This window comes from Sciurus carolinensis, chromosome 5, assembly GCF_902686445.1.
Source record: "Sciurus carolinensis chromosome 5, mSciCar1.2, whole genome shotgun sequence".
Lineage (NCBI taxonomy): Eukaryota > Metazoa > Chordata > Mammalia > Rodentia > Sciuridae > Sciurus > Sciurus carolinensis.
In genome coordinates this window covers 80,074,351-80,080,139 of record NC_062217.1, presented here as the reverse complement: position 1 = coordinate 80,080,139, position 5,789 = coordinate 80,074,351, and the positions used below count along the sequence as shown (strand labels likewise).

Genomic DNA, 5,789 nt, shown 5'->3' with positions numbered 1-5,789 from the left:
GATTCCAAGGTCCTTGATCCATTTTGAGTTGAGTTTTGTGCAGGGTGAGAGATAGGGGTTTATTTTCTTTCTGCTGCATATGGATTTCCAGTTTTCCCAGCACCATTTGTTGAAGAGGCTATCTTTTCTCCATTGTATGTTTTTGACCCCTTTGTCTAGTATGAGAAAATCGTATTTATTTGGGTTTGTCTCTGTGTCCTCTATTCTGTACCATTGATCTACCTGGTGCCAATACCATGCCATTTTTGTTACTATTGCTTTGTAGTATAGTTGAAGTTCTGGTATTGCAAGACTCCCTGCTTCACTCTTCCTGCTAAGAATTGCTTTAGCTATTCTGGGTGTCTTATTCTTCCAGATGAATTTCATGATTACTTGCTCTATTTCTGTGAGGTACATCATCCAATGAAAATTTTTAATGCAGTGCTTTTATCAAAAGTAATGTCACAAGTATTTCTGAAATTAAACAAAATGAAAGAATATGTTTTATTGCAACACCTCTTCTACTTTTACTTGGCACAGCTGCTTTTAAAGACATTTTATTTTAGGACTTCATATTATATAGGCTGAGAAAAGTATAATTGATATTAAATATGTTCTATTTCCACAGAAGGATTCCATGGATTTTTGACCATGGAATCCATTTATAACTGACCCCACATTGATTTACTGTGTGACCCTGGGGAAGGAAATTCACTCTTTCTGACTATTTTTTAACTTATATGGTACAGATGCTATTATTTACAGAAATAGTGAGATAAATTTAAAATGTCCAATGAAGAAGAAACTATATAATGTGTCAGAAATCTTGTCATTTTATTTATTTATTTATTTATTTATTTATTTATTTATTTATTTATTTATTTATACTGGCAATTTAATCCATGTGCATTTAAACATTGAGTCATACCGCCAGCCAATTTTAGTTTTTATTTTGAGATAGGGTCTCACTAAGTTGCTGAGGACCTTGCTAAGTTGCTGATGATGGCCTCAAACTTTTAATCCTCCTGCCTCAGACTCCCCAACTGCTTGGATTACAACTAGGTGCTACTGCACCCGGCTGGTCATCTATTTGAAAAAACTACTCTATAAACTCTACAGAAGCTTCCTCATGTGGTCAGATAACTCAGTCTATGCAATAGTTAAAAGCAAGTGCTAGAGACTATAAATGAAATAACATATCTAATACTTCTTTCCAACAAGGAAAGAATGCGATGTTACATATGACAGGGATCATGTATCATGAACCTTAACTGGCCACCACTGAGTATTAAGGGCACAATATAATGTCAATCAGAGCATAAAATGGGTTAGAAACCACTTATTCTCTTCTTATCAGAGAAAGCTACAAGAAAAGTGATGCTGGGGATTCATGGTGTAGCTGGAGACTCTAACATGTGTGCAGTCAGCCACTCTCCACAAGCTTTACCTGTCGGAGCAGCCATGCATGAGAGCATCTCCATTCATGTGGGCCAGGCCAGGGCACAGATGGGCGATGCCTGCTGGGAGCTCTACTGCCTGGAGCACAACATCCAGCCTGATGGCACCATGCCCAGCAACAGGACCCTGGGGAGTGATGATGACTCCCTCAACACCTTCTTCATTGAGACAGAGGCTGGCAAGCATGTGCCCCGGACTGTCTTTGTGGACCTGGAGACTGCTGTCATAGATGAGGTAAGAATTGGCATTTCAGGCAGCTCTTTCACCCTGAGCAGTTGATATCTGGCAAGGAAGACGCTGCAAACAACTATGCCCATGGTCACTATACTGTGGGGAAGGAGATCATCAATCTGGTACTGGAAAGAATCCAAAAACTGACAGACCAGTGCACTAGACTCCAGAGCTTTCAATCTTCCACAGCTTTGGAGGTGACACTGGCTTGGGCTTTACCTGTCTGCTGTTGGAGCAGCTTTTTATTGACTATGGCAAGAAGTCCAAGTTGGAATTTGCTATCTACCCAGTCCCCCAAGTGTCCATAGTGGTTGTAGAGCCCTATAATTCTATCTTGACCACCCACACCACCCTGGAGCACTCAGACTGTGCCTTTATGGTAGACAATGAGGCCATCTATAGTATCTGCCGCCATAACCTGGACATCAAGTGCCCAACCTACACCAACCTCAACCGGCTCATTGGCCAGATTGTGGCCATCACTGCCTCCCTGCATTTTGATGGTTCCCTCAATGTGGACCTCACGGAATTCCAGACCAATCTGGTGCCCTATCCCTGCATCCACTTTCCCCTGGTGACCTACTTGCCCATTGTTTCAGCTGAGGAGGCCTATCATGAGCAGCTCTCATTGTCGGAGATCACTGGTGCCTGCTTTGAACCCTCCAATCAGATGGTCAAGTGTGACCCTCGCCACGGCAAGTACATAGCCTGCCGTGTGCTGTACCGTGGAGACATGGTGCCCAAAGATGTGAGTGCCGCCATTGCCTCCATCAAGACCAAGCACACCATCCAGTTTGTGGACTGGTGTCCTACAGGTTTCAAGGCTATCATCAAATACCAGCCCCCCACAGTGGTGCCTGGGGGTGACCTAGCCAAGCTGCAGCAGGCAGTGTGCATGCTAAGCAACACCACAGCCATCGCTGAGACCTGGGCCCACCTCAACCACAAGTTTGACCTGATGTATGCCAAGCAGGCATTTGTGCAGTGGTATGTAGGTATGTAGGTGAGGGCATGGAGGAAGGAGAGTTCTCCGAGGCTCGAGAGGACCTGGATGCCCTGGAAAAGGATTATGAAGAAGTGGGCTCGGAGTCTGTGGATGGCAAAGATGAGAGCGAGGAGTTCTAGGGCATCCTGGCAACTGCCACATCTGGTGTCTCACTCCCCCATTTTTTTTGTTGTTGTTTTTGTTTTTTTTTTATCTCTCATTCCACTGTCTCCCCAATACCCTGCAAATACAATTGATGTCTCAAGTGAAAAAAAAAAAAAAGAAAAGCAATGCTGATAGTCCTTAGCTATGTATCTTTCCACATAGGTTTTGAAGTATGTTTCATAGAAGTAGATATCCCTCAAGAATAATTCAGATCACTGAAATTTGATATTAGAAAAATATCTTTCTTATAGATATGAAACTTTTCCCCTACTCAATAATGTGGAAATAATCCCCAATTTTTAAATTTAAAAAATACTGAATTAAATATTAGCAAGCATCCTCTTGAGCTTTGCAGTAATGGGTGTAGGCAAATGTCCATGAGGATGATGGAATGTAAGTGGTAATCATGAACTGAAGAAATGGCTTTGCTGAAAAATTGTGGGTACAGCATATGGGTGGTGTGGTGTCCATGAGAAGGAGACAGGATATAATCCTTGATCAAGCTGAGAGTTTCACTTTCTTTTTATTTGATCTTTATGCTTACACATGACAGTAAAATGTATTTTGACTATGATATTAACATGCTATAATTAAGTGTACAGTACCTTCTTGGCATTGTCACACAATAAAAGAGTGAACTTGAAAATCATTTCATGTCTTCATTGATTTAATGTAGTAAAAACTGTATTAACAAAATAAATATTCTAAATTTGTAATTTGTTATTAAAATTAAAAATGGTACAACAGTTGAATGACTGATAATAAAGAAGGGCTATACTACACCACAGTGTTCCATATAATTTAAGACTGATTATATGACCATTACATTTACACATAGAAGTGAGAGTTTAGATTATTTTGGGGAAAGGTCAAGAGCATCAATACGAAGGAAAATAAGAACTAACATAACTAGATGAAGTGAAGTGAAGTGAAGTAGTCTTCTCAAGTTATTCAGCCATGAAATCAACAACATGTCATCTCCAGATGGGAAAAAGGTGTAAATTACTAAACCACAATTGAATTCCAGAAAATGATAGATGCTATTTTCAAACTGGCTTATATCACCATTCTTGGTAAATAAACTATTTTTTTTTGCAAAAAATCTATATTGTTATTGAAAAGCTACATTAAAATGTTTTAAAAAGAGCATTCCAGGCTATTTGAGAGTCTCCAAAATTGTATTACTAGATAAAAACATGGAAAAAAAACACATATTAGCTCCAAGGTATTGACTGATTCATTAATGTAAAACCTATCTATTGTCATTGACAATGATAGGTACTGGGGGTCAGTTTCTACCCTCACAACCTAACATAATAACCACCACTAAACGACCCCTAAAAATAAAAAGTCTTCCACAAAAGAAAATCATCCAAAGTAATGGCATTGGTTTAGGGGGTTGAGTTGTTGGTGATCTCTTTGCCTCTCCTTTATTTTCTCAGTTTCTTATGCAGTAACCCTTTCCATTAAAGCACCCGAAGAATCAGTGTTATGAACTTTAACTCATTCATCTAATGATTGATAATGATCCTTATTTTATACTTACAGAAAATAAGGTTGAAAAAATTTAAAATCTTCCTTCAGGCTCTTATCATGGAGTAATTTCTATGCAAAACATTTTAGGATGAGTTTTGTCTCCATATTCTGGCCTCAAGGAGGTGTGTCTTGGTATTAATAGTCAGACTTTTTTGTCATTCATATTTGTAATAGTTTGTATAAAGGCTTACAACACGTATTGAATGCTTGTAGATCCATATTCTTGTAAGTGTACTACAGCTTATGTAATTATGGAAACATAGCTTTGGGATTCTATTAATAACTGAAGGGACCCATCAAACATTTTTAAAATAACATAGTCCATCTGCCCATCTGCAAATGTGCATGCATTGTATTTATAGCTACATATGCTCCCATGTGAAAATGATGTCTAATGTCCTTCATCTGCTTTAGAGTGAAAGAGCTTGATTCCACACACTTCTTCCAGACTCAACAACAAAAAAGAAAGAGAGAAAAGTCATGTTTTAACAATCTTTGTTTTTAGTCAGGCATACATATTTGTCCAGATGTGTTATTGAGTTATGAAATCATATGTCCTGTTTTATAAAAGGATTGGAATCTCCACTAATTTCTGAGTTTTTGGATATGTGCAGTTGACTCATTTGAATCTTTTTTTTTTATTTATTTATTTATTTATTTATTTTTACGTTTACATAGGGTAATGATGTTTATTATATTTTTCCCCTCCCCCCCACCCCTCCCACCCCTCCCACCCCTCCCACCCCTCTTTTCCCTCTACACAGTCCTTCTTTCCTTCATTCTTACTGCTCTCCTTAGCCTAACTCTAAACCTAACCCTAAACCTAATGCTAGCCCCTCCCACCCCCCATTATATGTCCTCATCCGCTAATCAGCGAGATCATTCGTCCTTTAGTTTTTTGAGATTGGCTTATCTCACTTAGCATGATATTCTCCAATTTCGACCATTTGCCTACAAATGCCATAATTTTATCATTCTTCATTGCGGAGTAATATTCCATTGTATAAATATGCCACAGTTTCTTTATCCATTCATCAACTGAAGGACATCTAGGTTGGTTCCACAATCTGGCTATGGTGAATTGAGCAGCAATGAACATTGATGTGGCTGTATCTCTGTAGTATGCTGATTTTAAGTCCTTTGGGTATAGGCCAAGGAGTGGGATAGCTGGGTCAAATGGTGTTTCCATTCCAAGCTTTCTGAGGAATCTCCACACTGCTTTCCAGAGTGGCTGCACTAATTTGCAACCCCACCAGCAATGTATGAGTGTTCCTTTTTCACCACATCCTCGCCAACACCTATTGTTGCTTGTATTCTTGATAATCGCCATTCTAATTGGGGTGAGATGAAATCTTAGGGTAGTTTTGATTTGCATTTCCCTTATTACTAGGGATGTTGAACATTTTTTCATATATCTGTTGATTACTTGTACATC

General features: G+C 39.0%; 1 pseudogene; it reads left to right on the top strand.

Annotated features, from left to right (window-relative positions):
• Nucleotides 1–1,440: 1,440 nt before the first annotated feature.
• On the top strand, nucleotides 1,441–2,793 carry LOC124984975 (tubulin alpha-8 chain-like; annotated as a pseudogene).
• The last annotated feature ends 2,996 nt before the right edge of the window (nucleotides 2,794–5,789 follow it).